Source organism: Amblyomma americanum, chromosome 3, assembly GCF_052857255.1.
Source record: "Amblyomma americanum isolate KBUSLIRL-KWMA chromosome 3, ASM5285725v1, whole genome shotgun sequence".
NCBI classification, from domain to species: Eukaryota; Metazoa; Arthropoda; class Arachnida; order Ixodida; family Ixodidae; genus Amblyomma; species Amblyomma americanum.
The window spans coordinates 107,816,115-107,832,149 of NC_135499.1; positions in this window are offsets into that span (position 1 = coordinate 107,816,115).

The window sequence follows — 16,035 nt, forward strand, 5'->3', positions numbered from 1 at the left end:
CCGGCTGCCGCGCGCGTGGGAGAGCTCGAGCTCGCTCTGGAAGTCTGTTCTGGTGCCGCTGCTGCTGAGTCAGTTTGTGCAACGGTTACGCCGCCAGCCCTTTCGGCTCTACAATAAACCACTCTTCAAAATGAATAAATATAGTTCTGGTGTATGTTTGCCTCTTCTTCGCTATCCATAATGTTTCACATTCCCTTTAAGGAAAAATGAGGAAAAGTTGGTGTCTGGAGTCAGTGTGCACCAATTTTTTCTATATGCATCAAGAACTAATGAGCACTGGACATGACTAGGGGAAGCAGGCACCCTGAACGAACGCTGAGCGAGAACTTGTATACTGTGAGTTATGGTCTTTCGGAGCGCCGTCCAATGCATCCTCTGCTTGTCTATTGGTGTGGGTATGTGAGCGAGAGTGAGCGCATTTTATTCTCCCCAAATCGGGTCCATCGTAGAGCACCGACGAAGGGGCTGTGTTTCGCCTAAGGCGTGTGTATACTGCCTCGCCCTGGTCACTGTGCAGAATCATTTTCCAGGCGACAGTTTCGGAGCAGTGACTTCGAGGATATGCTTCAATTCAAACAACACATTGCCAATTTGCTTGATTCAAATTCTCTTTGATTGGTCATTACAACGCATGCGCTCACAGGGACCATGGACGCGGACTATTGCTGATGGGACTCAGTATCACGGTAGAATAGAGAGAGGTGATGTGACGGTGGCGTTAGGCATGGCCAGTTTCTTATTGCACGGCGCGGCCGTAAGCTGCAGCACCAGTACTGGGAATCTTTTTTGTCGCTCTTTTTGCTGGTGCTTCTATGGGCGCGCGTTAGACGGGCGCTTGATTTCGATACATATATTTGGTGCTCACATGCTTTAAACGACGCTGATTTGTTGGAGGGACGTCTCTTCATACTTCTGAAATTTCGTGCCGTAATTCGACTCAGGGCGCATGAGTGACCCCTTAAATTATGAAGGTAGCCGCTGCCTTCTCAGCGCATAGCTGCATTCTACTGTAACTTCGAAGTTTATGGGAAACGTTGTCAGTATAATTTTCACTGACCGAAAACTAAGTGTGCAAACGTGTATTTAGAGTGGTGCAAGAGCACAAGGTCAGTAGAACCCTACACAGCTGCCAACAAGCACGCCATGTTTTGAAGTAGCTAGCTGTCGCGTGTATCGTGTCATGGCACAATTTTAAGTGTTTGATTATTGAATTCTGAGTTGTACTCACGATGTATTAACCAGAAACAGTGTAGTTGTCTTAAGAAAACTAATATCGAACATTATAGACAGGTCCCAGATGTCGTTTGAAGAAGCCGGCATCTGTCTCCTTGAATGCTTAAAACAAAACTTCAAATACTGCAGGAAACATAGAAGAGAAACACAAAACCAGAACCAGCACCGCATACGTTTGTCATATGATTCTTGTTTGAAGGAGGTACTGTAGGGTTGGGATAATAATAAGAAGCAATTGCGCAGCCACCGGCCCTCGCTCGCCTGCGCGTCGCCTGCTCAGCAGACTAAGGGTCCCTCGGCGGCCGGAAATGGAAGCATTTTAACGTTGAGTAGTAAGAAAGCTTCGACCTGATCAGAATTAGGCGGCTAAATAAAGAAAGGAGGCATATATCAAGCTGGGCGCCTTTTGAATGCAAACTTAAGTCGCAGAGTTTCCATGCGTGCTCTTCTGCTACCTAGCAACGCCATGAGAATCGGCGGAGAATAAAGTCGCCTGAACACGTGCTGCCCCTAGCGGCGGCGCTCACTTCCCGTAGCAATAAGTGGCCGCTCTCTTGCCGCACAGCGGCCGCACCGTCGGATCACCACGCTTTCTTCCACCGTGTTCACTACGTTAATCAGACAGCAGGAACCAGCGATGCCAAATGAAATTAAACCAAGGTGCCTAACACTGAACTCTGAACTACTCCTGCATCTTTTTTTTCCCCGCATACTTGGATCGTAGCGTCTATTAATGGCAAAGAAAATCCCAAAGCCATCATTTTTTATTTCTTTCACTGTTTCTCTTAGTCGTTCCGTACAGAAGTAACGGTTCCTGCATTTGAAAACTATGAACACTTTGAATACCTTTAACGCCTTTGAACACTACGCGGCAACAGAAAACGCTGACATGGGACTTGTGGCTGGTTGCACACAACGTAAACTTCCCAATGTTGATCATGGTTAGTGTTCATTTCTAAATACAGTGGTCGCTGTTACCGGTACCATAAGTATTAACCATTCGTTTCTTCACTTGCAGCTTTTCAGCCTGCGGAGGGTGTGGAGGCGCATGCACGATTCGCGCGGCAGAGCACCTTGAATGGACCAGGATGTGTGTAAATGGCTGAACGATTTTCATCCGCAAGCCTTTCTTTTGACAATGCGAAACGATAGAATTTCTGGTTCTACATCTTTTCAAAGTGTGCGTTATTAATTCATACAAAATGCGCCCGACCGCAAGGAAGGCGGCTTCGGTTACCTCCGGCCATTCTTCATGTATGCCATGTACCTTACCACAATCCGCCACATTCACTTCGTCCCTTGTAAAAAATAACATAATATGGTAGCATACGTAGCATAAGGTAGCATAAGAGGGTTCTCGCACAGTTTCCCCCCTCAACGTTCGACCTTGTTACTACGTCCGGTGCCATGCGCGAGGATGACGCTGCTGAACACTCTCAAGGTTCGGTTGCGCATTGCCAACACCCTATCTTTCTGCCGCCCCCTACTGCGTTTGCCTTCTCCTGGAATCCACTCCGTTACCTTTAAGAACATGCGGTTATCTTGCTTTCTCATTACATGCCCTGCCCAAGCTCATTTCTTCTCTGATTTCGATTAGGATGTTATTAACCCATGTTTGCTTCCTCACGCACTCTGGCCGCTTCCGCTCTCTTAACGTTACATCTATCTTTTTTTTTCTCCATAGCTGGGTGCTTTGTCCTTATCTTAAGCTAGAAGTGCGATGGCTTGATACTGAACCTTGCCAGACACTCGGCACATCCGCCTTAAACGGCTAGATCCGGCGATGGCTTTTTCTGTTCCTCGCGGAATACCCCGCCCAATTGTATGCTTAATACACAGCTTACGTATAAACATCGCCTTCACGTGTAAGTACTTGCATTTAATTGGACAAACGGACTGCGCGACTGTTCCACATGTGGCGTGCTCGAGACTGTAGAGCATGTCCTAGTGGCGTGCGCAGCATATGAACGATAAAGACTCATGTTAGCATCTAATGTGAGTCTTTTGACCGAAGGCCCATCTCGGAGGATTTGATCCTAGGCACTTGGCTAGAGAGTTCGAAAACTCTGCAGGCATTGTGCGCGCTCTCATTGTTTTTAAGCGACACTGGCCTGACTTAGTTTGTAATCTTAGAAAATGTTCCTTGTCTTATTTTCATCAGCCTTCCCTCATCATCAACCCCTTGTGACCCTCTTTTCGTCCTCTTTCCCTACCCCAGTGCAGAGTAGAAGGCCAGATGTTCATTTTTCCGACCAACCTCTCTGCCTTTCCCGTCCATAAACCATTTCTCTCTTAACGTAAGTTGAACCCTATTGGTTAGCCTCCACTTTTCTGCCCCATAGATGCGCACCGTTAGGGTACAACTATTGTGTACAGCTGTTGTGCTGTTGTGCACATGAATGCCCGCGACAGCAGAAGATTGGACATCCGTCGCCCTAGCTAAGCTGGTAGATTAGCAGGCGTGATAATCGGTGTTCGTGGGTTCGAATGCCCCCGTTGGCATGTGGTTGTTTTCTCTACAGCTATCTCATAAGTTATGCCTAAAATTATTACCATAATTTTCCACTGATGAACACAAATTTTTTAAAGAAAGCTGCTTCATGCTCCTTAGTTTCCCAACTAGACGCCACAGTTTCCGTGACTGTTGGTTTCGTCATGTATGATAACATACAGTTATTTTAGTCACGACCGCATGAACCATAGTATTTTCAAGCGAGGCTCTATTTTTATTCATATATTCGTTAAAGTGAGAAGTTGGGCTTGATGGCACGTATTCATGGTTAACGATCGCAAGGAGTACGGAGACGAAGGGATGATGACGAGAGCAAGACACGAACGCCATATATTCCATATATTCGATATATATTCTATTTGGTGCGCTATGCGAGCAATAACACAAGAGAAACAATGAAGCGTTGCTTATGCACCGTACAAGACGCATTCTGAATAGAGCGCGTCGCCGAATGAGGTTGTGTTTCAAGCTCGGTAAATACAAATGATCAGGACGAAGTCTGTTCTTCAGAAAATCGACTACCGTGAGTGAACATGTCACCACCGTTTCTTCCTGCCAAGTATTCTCACTTTCACAATACGAGGCCCTTTCTCTGGTCGGTGCCTTCGGCCTCGGCGGACAGCTTTGATGGCGACCTCTTTGTCTGGTTGTTCGACGTCCTTCACTGGCTCTTCTTCCATCCCACAACACTTCTCATGTCTGGAGGTTCTGCGCTGCAGAGCCGCAGGCAGTCTAGTAGCAGGGCTCGCTTTCTTGTGCTTTTCCGTCGAAGCGATGGCAGTGGGAGACTGCCTATGGCGTGGAGACGACGTCCCGGGTTCTTCCCATGTGGCGTTTCCGTCCGTCCACGCTGCTGTACTGGCGCGTAGTGCCGATAACGTTTGGGCCCTGGAGGCCGCCGAAGACGAAGGCTCGAGGAGTGAGGGCACGTGGTCGTACCCTGTGAAGCGACCACGCGACACGTAATACGCGGCCACGACGAGCGCCAGGCCGGAAATTACCCCGAAGTACAGCATGCACAAGAAGCCGGGATGGCGGCGGACTTGGCGAGGCTGGGACGGGCTGAGGCCGCCCCGGGCAACGGCGCGTTTGGCTTGGGGCGCTCCCCTGACGGTGGTCGTGGTTTCGGCCACCTCGATGGCGGCGCCTCTGCGCGGAGCCCGCGGCCGATGTTCGACGCCGGTGGGCACCACGTTGGTTGCTGCTGCCGGACACGCTCCTCCGAGTTCATGCAGTTCTCTTGCGGGTGTCAGGGCCCCGGGTGCCTGGTTGCCGACCGTTGTACGCCTGTTTGTCATGGACGGCTGGCCTTGAGCCCCTGCCGCCGTGGACAAAGCCGTTTGACGGAAGGCCACCCACTTCTTCATCTTCGCTGTCGGCAACCATCTCCACAGCGCACCGTCAATCCTTGCGCGGCTTGCCCAATTCCGCCATAATCGTTTTTTTGTTAAGCCAGTACGACGAAAGGTGGAAATTGCGCCGTCATCGCAGCACCGCTAATCAAATTATTACGAGGTTCCTACGCTGTCTACGAGTTCACTAGAACGCAAGTATATAAGAATACAGCTAGTTTAAAAGCAGCTGTGCCTTAACCGAAAACTCCCTAATTCAAACCCAGAAATCCCTATTTCTCTCCCTTTTTTCGCTGCAGTGGCTTGAAAACGCAAAACGTTTGTAAATGTGGGGCAATTTCGGTTTTTAAACTCTCTGCAACTCCGTGAATATTGGGTTTCGCTAAAGTTTGCTCCTCACTGTTTAAAAGGCAAATTATCTTCGCTGCATACAGTTTGGAATCTAGCGGGCAAATCTGCTGACACTAAGAAATTATAATGAAACTAGAGGAGAGGTGGCAGTGTAATTTAGCAATGTCATGTTCGCTGTGTTGATCATTCTGGCGTTGTGCTTTGGATATCATAAATACGAACTCTGTGTCAGCTGCGGGCACTCAAGAAGCGAAGGCAACTCCTTACGAGCTATTGAAATGCCGTCCGGCACATCGCGCTTGACTATATTGGCACGAAAGTTCTTACTCAATGTTTCGTCATAAGAATTTACCTTGTGTGCGGGTTATGAATGAAGGTATCCTCAACTAAAACTGCGTGACTCTAACCCTTTTGGTTTTATGATAAATTTGCACACCTTTTAAGCTCGGGCTATGCATGGTTTCATCCTGAAAACAGCGCAAACAAGACAAGGACCACGGAAGGAAAGGACAACACGAGCACTGTCCTTGTCTTTTTTGCGCTGTTTTTAGGATGAGTGCATACCAACTCGCCCAGGCTTCTACTTTGACTGTGCTCGGTTCCGAGGTGACCAATTCATTTCTTGACGTGCGCGTCGTAACCTTTTGGCCGAGTTATGACGAAGGCTGAACCAAACAATTTACGAAGCGCTTCCTGTTGAAAGGCAGAAGAGTTGCGGATCAGGCTAGTTGTTGCACGTTTGTCATTTTTCGCAAGCGCCAAAAGAGCACGGACAAAGAAGGAACTGAGAGGACGAGCGCTTCCTGTCTCGTCCCGTCTGTTCCTTTCTTGTCCGTGTTGTTTTAGCGGTTGCGAAAAATTAGAAAAACAACTGCATGCAATCTTTTCTATGCTGAAGCTGAGCTCAATTCTGGCTGCGCTGCTCACTCCATCTGCCTACGTTCCTTAGAACTGGAGCGCTATCAAGCAGTATTATAGCAGAGCTGGACGTTAAAAGAGCTTCTAGCATTCTTGCACATTCTTTATGCGTCTATTTAAAACCTAGCTCCTCCTCACATCAAGTTATACTCTGTTCAGTCTTCCACAATTGCACAAATACTGAGCCAGCATTGGCCGCTGTGCTTGCTGGAGAGACAGGGAAGAGGACAGAAGAGCGTATAAGGAACACATTCTGTAGCAGCTGAAATTACAGACGTAATATTCTGCGTTGTCATTGGCTCAGCTGGGGGAAGACGAGGGCCCTAAAAGCGTCTCATCGGCGCCGTGGAACCAGCTAGACTGGCCTTGCCCGTGCATCGACGCCCCTCGCGCTAGCGATACCAAGATTATAGATACCCTTCTGTGTTATCCAGTCGAGGAGAGTAAGAGTGCCTGCCCCCGCCCACCCCTCCTCCCCCCCCCCCGCCAAAAAAAACCCTGCAAAGACAGATCATATATCTTCCTCCCGTGCAGGGGAAACTTGAGTAGGTCTAAAGCAAACAGTGTAGCCAAACGCAAGCGCTCTTTGCACGGGAAAGCAGAATAAAATTAAGATTGGTTTACTTTTATGGAGTTTAACGTCCCAAAGCAACTCATGTTATGAGAGACGCCGTCGAGAGGGCTCTAGGTAATTTCAACCACCTGGGGTTCTTAAGCGTGTACGGGCATCTAGCATTTCGCCTCCATCGAAATGAAATCGCCACAGCCAGAACTGAACTCCCTCTTTAAGGTCAGCAGCCGAGCATCATGATTACTGAACCACCGCTGCAGAAAAGGCACATTGATAAAAAGAGTTTTCCATACAATATAGACACCAGAGCACTATTTCAAATAAATGACAGAGCTATTTTATCGAAATCAGGAGTAAATCGGGAGACAAGTATGAAATCATCGAAAACAAAGTAACAGCAGGAGCTTTGGTCTGTTATATAACCTGCTTGTTATCGCAACTCAGCACTCCAATCTTGAGGTGGATTTAAAAGAAGGAGGCGAAGCAGTCACTGCGGGTCGAAGGAAGCGCACGTTTTTAACGAGCGCGTTTATTCACATCGTCACGACACAACTCGCTCGTTTACGGTCCACTTCCTGTAGTCGTGGCGGTCGGACAGCAGTGATGTCCGCTGTCATGCGCGTACTACTAAGATGCCCGGGGGAGGGGTCGATTCAGCTTTTGGTTCCTCAGTCGCAGTGTTCGCGCTCGATTCCGTTATTGACCACGTTGCTGGTTCTGGGGCCGATGAGTTCATGTTCGGCGTCGGTGATGACGAATCATCTTAAGTTTTTCCAAGGTAGGCGCCACTGTGAGCTCCGTTACGTTCGATGGTAAATCTTCGGGCAAGCTTTCCGTATTCTCCTCCATGGTCGAGTTTTCCCCTTCTGTGGACGGCGGCCTGAAGGGCGTCTCCTTCAGCGTCGGCCAGGTGACAGGCGTCCTCAGCTCAGTCTCCGGCACTACTATAGAGTAGTTCTCGAAGACTACCTCGGTGGTCGTGTCTTCGAGGTATCTGCGCCCCACGTGCAGCAGCAGCAGCATCAACTTGCTCAGGGCAAGCACTGCGATGACGCCCACCGTGGCCGCCCTCGCCGACTGGTGGAGCTCATCGTCCGCTCTGAGGTCGGAGGGCGACCCCAGCACAAGGGCCGAATGGGCGCTCTTTTTCTTGCTTGAACTTTGTGTGTCCTGCTCAACCTGCGGGCACACGAAGCACGCCTTGAATTACAATAACTGTCTTTATTTAAAGATCTGGGCCGTCTTATGTATATGTATACCTGTGTACAAATAAAAAACTGGACTATAAAACCGTCGTTAAAACCGCAGCACTATATGACAATATGTACTACCCCAAATCGCTCTTTGAATTCTTAGTTTGTACGTATACCAATGGCATTCATTACCACCGTTGCGTTGGCGTTGCGTTTGCGTTCGCGCGTGCAATCGGACCTTCTGGTGGCTTCTTTGTCGCGCGTAAATTTGACAACAACCTCACCTTGCTGCCGCTGCTGGTCGTGCAGTCGTGGCTCACGGACTTCGTGCCATCTCCCGAGGACGAGGATGAGGGAACGGATGCGGCAGCGTTTGCAGAAGGCGCACTTTCGTTGATACCTGACTCCATCTTAGTCTCGGAATGTTTTCTTACTTGAGACTCCAATACAAGCGCCCTTGATATCACGTCTATGTGGTGCACTGAACAGAAGACTTCAGCGGTCACGTCCTTCGTTGTCATCTTTTTCCTCTCGCCATCGAGATCCGAGCGGCGAAAAATGGTCATGAGGTCAGTAAACTGAAGTTATTAAATAAAGTATGAGCAGAAGTAGAATCAAAGCCATAAAAAAGGAGAGAAATAAAATAGAAGGGGTTAACAAATTTAGCCGGTGCCCAAGAAGGAAGTTGTGGCTTGGTTTTGACCTTGGTCAAGGCGCGTTGCAGTGAAGAACCATCTTTCGCTCTCTGTCTTGCGCGGTGATCCTTATCTTACTGGGCCTACGCCTAATAAACAATTGTAAGTGCCTAAATAGAAAATAGTACCTGATAAGAATGAAGAAATTTGACATGTTTGATTTGCGAAAAATTTACTAGTGGTGTGCTGGGAAAGCTTTCAAGGGTTTCGGAGCAGAGCCACCTGGAGCGGCTAAAGCCATGCTTCTTATGAATATTTAGGCACATACCAGCGGGAATTAATATTCTTATAATCTGGCTTGTGGTAAATATAAATAGGAGGACAGGAGGAAAGAACTTTTTATTGTCCAACAGTTTCACTCCAAGTATTCACTGTCTGGTTATGACCAATCCCCCTTGTGGGCATGTGGTATTTTGTGAGGCAATCATCATCATCAGAAGGCACCCTGGCCAATCCCCCTCTGCCGGTATGTTCCAATCCAATAGAGGGTAGCAACAACAACAAATGGCATTCTCCCACCTCCGTCGGCACTAGGCCGGGGAGGCAGGAGGCAGGAGACACTGATTTAGATGCTGGCCTTGTGTCCTGGCGGCCTCTCAGCCAGTTGGACATGGCGGAACTGGATCTCAGAGCCCGAACTTCGCAGCAGGGTCTCCCAAGATTCTTATGAATCCATATTTAGCGCCCTGATGGGAGAATTTGGGCATTCTCAGATTATATTTTAGAGACTCTCCCAACTCACAGTGTGTATACTCGTCTGATCTTACCTCCACGAACATTTGGTTCGCCAGGACCAGTTGTGGGCACGTACATGTTTTGAGTAGTCTTCACGAGACTGTCTGCGTGTTATTTAATGACGGGTCTCGTGGATGTATACCAGCTTGCGATGCAATGTGTAATGTTGAGTTATTTCCCCTTATTATGCCATGTGTTCACTGTACCCTTGCCCGAGGAGGTCGTCAAATATGCCCAGTCGTATAAACCTCGAGCTACCTCGTGAGCAGCCTCGTAGCCGGGGTCGGCAACATGTACCGGTGTCCAGATAAGCGTAATTTTTCTCGAAATTTGTCGCTGGTCGACAATCTTCGCCACCGTGGGCGAGATTCCGACATAGGCTGCAGACAGAAATCTTTCGGTGTTTATAGTTTTTCCTTAAAAAGAAATAATAGTACACATAAGAAGACAGCACGAACGGAAAGACTCGGACAAGTGCTCGTCTGTGTCTTCGCGTTCATCCTGTCTTCTTTTGTGCGCTGTTATTTCTTTCTAAGTATAAACCATCAACACGCCCAAACTTATTCCATTTCATAGTTTCATCCACCGCCCGGTCGAATTACATTCTGTTTGACATTAAAAGCGCCACGGTTGCACATAAATGCGCCTCCTTTTGCCACCATCGGTAGCTGTAGTTAAAAGGTCGGTTTACACCCGCCCTGATTAACACATAGGCGTCGCTTTCGTAAAATTTTAAGAATTTTCGACCCCGTCCGGTGAGCTTTATTAGTCGCTTTTCTGATAAGTAGAAGAAAACAGGTTTTCTGAGTGGATCTCTGGAACGTCGCACGAATTAAACCACATTTAAAGGGACGGTGCGCTTACTTTCGTCGACAATATTTTTTTCTGAATGAATCGGAAGCTTATTTCTCAAATAAACGAATGCCTGACTGCGGCGTAGATAGACTCCCGCAGAAGAACACCTAATTTTTAGATGTGGAGCTCTCAATTTCTCGCGGTAGTTGGCAGTTGGCGTCTGCAAGAGCGTTAACATCACAAGCACGACGGTGGCTGCGCCGCCTAGACGACGTGCAATGGCCTTAATGAGCGGGAAATAATCTGAGATGCAGAGGTTTAATAAACCTGTCTACCATAGGTTACATTGATCTAGATTATATAGTTTATTAACTAGAAACAAATTTCAAAGGAATCAAAGAGGGGCATAGAGAGACGACGAGTGTTTTGGAGGCATCAAGGTTTTCGCATTCCTTCAATGCGGGTAGCCGCATTGATTTCTGACATTTTTTGGTAACGCACGCAGTCGACCTGAGGTGACTGATCTGAACGAATGCGAATGCTAGCAAACACACGAACACCGCGCTGAAACCTTTGTTCAGAGTGGAACCACACCTTTATGGCGGCGCTGCTATCGAAGACTCTCTGTAGGGGGTCGACGGGGACATCGGTCATCGGGGTAGGTGGAAGCGAAGAAAGTGTAATAATGGAGGATGAGCCCAGCAAAATGGACTTGAGGATGTTCAGGAAGAAAACTATTAAAAAGAAAGTTAACACCAGTATCAGCTACATAAACATACAAAGGTGTAGAAAGAGAGCGAACTGGTTAGAAATAGAACAGCATTTAAAGGGTGATCAAATACGTGTATACGCTCTCTGCGACATGCATCTCAGCGGTCTACAAGATCTACCGTTTATCGATGGCTATGTCAGGGAAGGGTGTAACAGAACAACTAGGAAGAAGGGGAGGGAAGGCATGCTGATACACCAAGGAACTTATCGGCAAAGAATAAAATCAACTATACAAAGAGCATTTCTAAGCATCAGGGGCAACTAGCGGTAGAAGGAGTTATATGTGAAGAGGGGGAAATGTAGGCAAGAAAACGAGGATCTTATTAAGTGTCTCAATAAAGATGTAAGACAGTTTGGAGACAATGCCGATATCACTCTAATGAGGGAACATGAATGACCAAATCGAGGATCTGGATGCATACTGAGATTGTAACGGGAAGTTAATGCTAGAACTTTGTGAGTGGCGCAACCTATTTATGACAAATAGAGAAACTTAATCTGAGGGACAAATCGCGCGGGAATTCTGGAGCAGGCAGTCCACCATTGACTGTTGCCTAATGTCGCAGGAAATCTATAGCAAGCTGGCAAAAATGGAAACAAACTAGGAGGGGGAGCACAGTTTTTGGAAGTCATCATAAACGTATTACTCTGCAAAAGGGAGACGTCAGCAAAAGACAAATGCTGATGACACAGAACGAATACGGAAAATTTAAGGGTTATTAAATTAATGCGTAGATAGCAGCAGGCGTCGAGGAACAAATCGAGAAACGTTGCATAGAAAAGTGGGACAATAGCCCTGTTTGCATGAACCTGATTGCGTCGGGTCGAGTCGGGGGTCAGGTTGAGCAAGGTCACCCCAACTCGACGGCTGCGTGTTTACATGAACTTGATTTTAACGAGACGAGACCGGTTGAATTGCGGCGACGCCAAGCGTCGAGAAGCGCAGTGCCAGCAAGCAGTGGCAGCCTCCGAGATCACGGCCCGTACCGCAGTCTCGGAGGCACGACTGCGCAAGCGAAAAACAATTTCGCGTTTATTCTCTGCCCTCCCCCTATCCTAACTCTTCGATTCCACAGCGTTTACAAGCACATCGAGGCAGGGTCGAGTTGAGTCAAAATAACCTTCGCGGGAGAGTTGACTGGAGCCGACCACTCGACTCTCAACACTACTCGACGCTCGCTTACATGAACCCAGTAACCAGTTTTGGACCTGATAGCTCGACTATCAGGTAAACGACCCTTATAATCACAACTATCATCAGTCCGGAAATGAAACAAGTAACAGTGGTGTTATGATCGGGCGTCGACCTACAGCCTAAGTGGATTAGCAGGCGGTCTATGCTTGGTCAACGATGAGTCAGGAAAGGCGTCGTCGCGGGGTCGAGTACCGGTATAGCCTTGGCGGCGGTTATGATACTAGAAAGCATCCTTTCTCGTCCCTGCGGGAAGAAAGGGATCCAGCCCCACCTCGCTGGCAGGCCAATTTCGGCGGCGCGCCCACAATTATTCCGGGCTGCGCCGTCCGGATGGCGCCGTAGGAAGCAAACCACATTTCTTCCCTGGATGGAGAACGGGAACGGCGGGCGAAGCAAGCCGTATTTTCCCACTGGTTGCTGCAGACAGAGGAAGACGACTTCAAAAGAAATGGGTGCTCAAAGTTAGTTGAAGTTGAAGCTGAGTTTTATTTTGGCAACGGGACAGGTGTCAGGGAGATTGACGAAAAGGCAAAACATGCCTGGCTAAGCGTCAACCTTCTGTAACACGGGACGCATCATACAGAACTTGGAAATAGAAGAAATAAAATCGAAGTGACAACATATACATACAACTGCATCTACAAACACATTCGTCAGGTTCAGTAGTTATAACTAACAGTAATTAAAGATGTTCAAGGAAGCCTCATTTTTAGGAGCTGTGGGAAGAACATGTGGAATCATCAACGGACAATACATATTTATCACAGACAATAGATATTTATCAAAAAGATTCTTGATCATTTCTGGAGATTTCGTTTAATTTATGATAGGCATATGATTTGAGGAAGATTATTAAGGAGGTCTGCTATCTTATAGGCCAGATTTGGCGCGGCGCAATTAGTACGGATCGTCTCGTGTGTATTTTGTGGAGTCCAATTCATAATGGTCCCCCCCGCACGCACACACATTCGCACACAGCAGACTCAGAAGCTACAGGCAAGCAAACAATGGGACAATACGCACGGTACCGGGGGCAGCGACAAACGTATTTAGAGATGAACATTACGACAACGTCAACACTGGGCACACTGGCCATAGCCATGAGTCTGTGGGCAGCGTTTCTGTAGCCGCACCGGTTTCAGAGGCGTTGATCATTCTCCCGATCGGCCACGCATGGACCGTTATCCTCGGCCGGAACGTTTAATAGAGACAATAAATGAAAAAAAAAAGAATGACTGCTGTAGGATTTTCTTCGCCAAGAAAGACGCCATGAGCCGCTGACGCAAAAAAATAGGGTGCAGGAAAACTTGAGAGTTCACTGTTATGCGCCTCGGTTTATTGCATTCGGTTTCACCGGTTCCTGCAGTCTGATTAGCGTAGTGAGCCCAATCAGCAATGTTCTATATGCGCGGTCGTTGTGAGCACGTGTTTTGATATGACCAATATGTGATATGTGTGAATATATGTGATGTGTGAATTGGAGGAGGATGTCCTCAAAGTAACTGCTCCGGTACTGTCGCCTGGGAAATTGCGGTGAAGGCGAGGCAGTAAGAGAGCGTCCCAGGTCAAACAAAGCGACTTCGCCCGTGCCCTACGATGGACCCGATGGAGAGTAGAAATGCGCGCTCTCTCACTCACACACGCGCACTTATAGACAAGTAGAGGATGTACTCAACGATGCGACGCCAAACGCCAACTCACAGTGCAAGTGCTGGTTCGACGTTCGTTTTGTGCGTCTGCTTCTCCTAGTCATGTCCAGTGCTCATTATCTCTTGATGCACCTTGATCATTCGTGCGCAGTGACCCCAGACACCAACTTTTCTTCATTTCTCGCTTGAAGGACCATAAATTAGCATAAAAAGACAAGGACAACCACGCAGACATACACTAGCCTCTTTCTTTCGGGACTAGGATGATAGCAATAGTTGATAAGCTAAAATATTTGGGCATAACCTTTTCAGCTGATAAGACCTGGACTGGTCACAATGAAACATTATTAGATTACTTCTAATTCATCACACTGCTTTTGCATCTCACAATAATTGCTGCGCGCTTATGCGGGATAAAACTAGTTTTATATATGCGCACATTATTACACGGATGCAACTGAAAACACTGCTGCACATTGTCAATTTGCCGCGACTACAACCAAGTCGCAAATTTTTTACTGACATTAATGCCACGAATATATTTGAATTCCGTTTGGTGCACTCATTGGTTTTTTATGGTGAGAATTGTTAAGCACTTTTAAGTGCTGGTTCCGGCCTAACCGCACAGAGAAGTGATCCTTGAACCGGTGCATTAAACCGATGGCTCATACGACATCGCCGTGTGGGATACATACTGCAACCAGTTGCCTTTCAAGTTACCTTCCTGCTAAATAAATACAAAAAGAATGTGTTGATTACTTTACTTTTACGCGAAGACAGACTGCGAGCTTTTTTTTTATAAATTTGCGATATTGCCTTGTAATTGTCATATGCAAGGTCCAGTTCTTTCCAGCTATATTGTTATATAGCTGCTTTTAATGCTGAACAGACGCCTTGAAACATAAGCTGCTTGTTTATGCCTGGGCATTGTTGCTATGTAAACTTTCATTGGCTGTGGAACTTGTGGGTTACCACCCTCGCCAAAAGCAGTACGCGACTGCTACATTGCTGGGGTGCCCCGAACCTGGAGTTGGGAATAAAAATTTGTTGATTGAATGCTTGCTTGATTAATTGATTAATTAACTGGTGTCTGCCGCGGCTAAGTAAAGCATTCGGGTGATAGGTATTCCAATAGCAGTCACCTTATAGTATGAATTTATCAGCTTGCTTCATTAAGACCCAAGCTCTCAGCAATTAAAAATGACGCTTGCCCTCTCTTCCCTCAAGTGATACTGTCCGACTTCTAAAGAAAACATGTTTGGTCTGCGCCCCGCCCGAAAAATCTTCACCCATCGACAGCCGGTTTGTTTACTTCTGGCGGCCGCACTCGCTTACCCACCCGTCATCGCAATCGCTTGTATACCTTTCACCGCTATCACTATGAGCGCATCATGAACTCCGATCTCAAACCGCGTGCCCTGCAAGGGACAACTGCTGTGTTCTTCGAAAACTACAAACATGCCCTGCGTAGAAACGCGCGTCTGAAAGCCGGCGATGGCAGTGATGACTCGTTGGCTCATAGGACTCTCCCGTCGCACGGGAGGTGTAGCCGTGACGTCATGCCCGTGGTTTAGCCGTGACGTGATGCTTGCACGGAATGGAAGCGCCGGGCTCTCTGTCACTCACCATGACATCCCCGGACTCGTGTTTTATATATTTGTGAAAAATAATTCCAAAAACCGTCACTACGTAGGTGATCAATCAACTTGAAGATTAAACAAAGTACGGATTTTGAAATTTATTTACAAAATTCTGGTTACGTTTGAAAGACTCATATCTCGTGTGAATGATCAAAAGTATTCGTTATACGCACTGAACACATTTACGGAAAAGCTTGAGAACCGTTTCAGAGTCCTTTTAAGTCCCCCCAGCCTACGCGACCGGCGCAGATGTTTCTGACTTTCCGGACATTGCATCCGGCTATTCACAGGCTGGTACAACAGGCGGTACAAAGGTAGTACAACGCTTGATATCACGTTACCTGGGAACAAGAGAGGTATGCTGGGGCCAGCGCTTTACAGCCATATGTGAGGTCAGATTCCGCGGCCTCGGCCTCCAGTAAGAA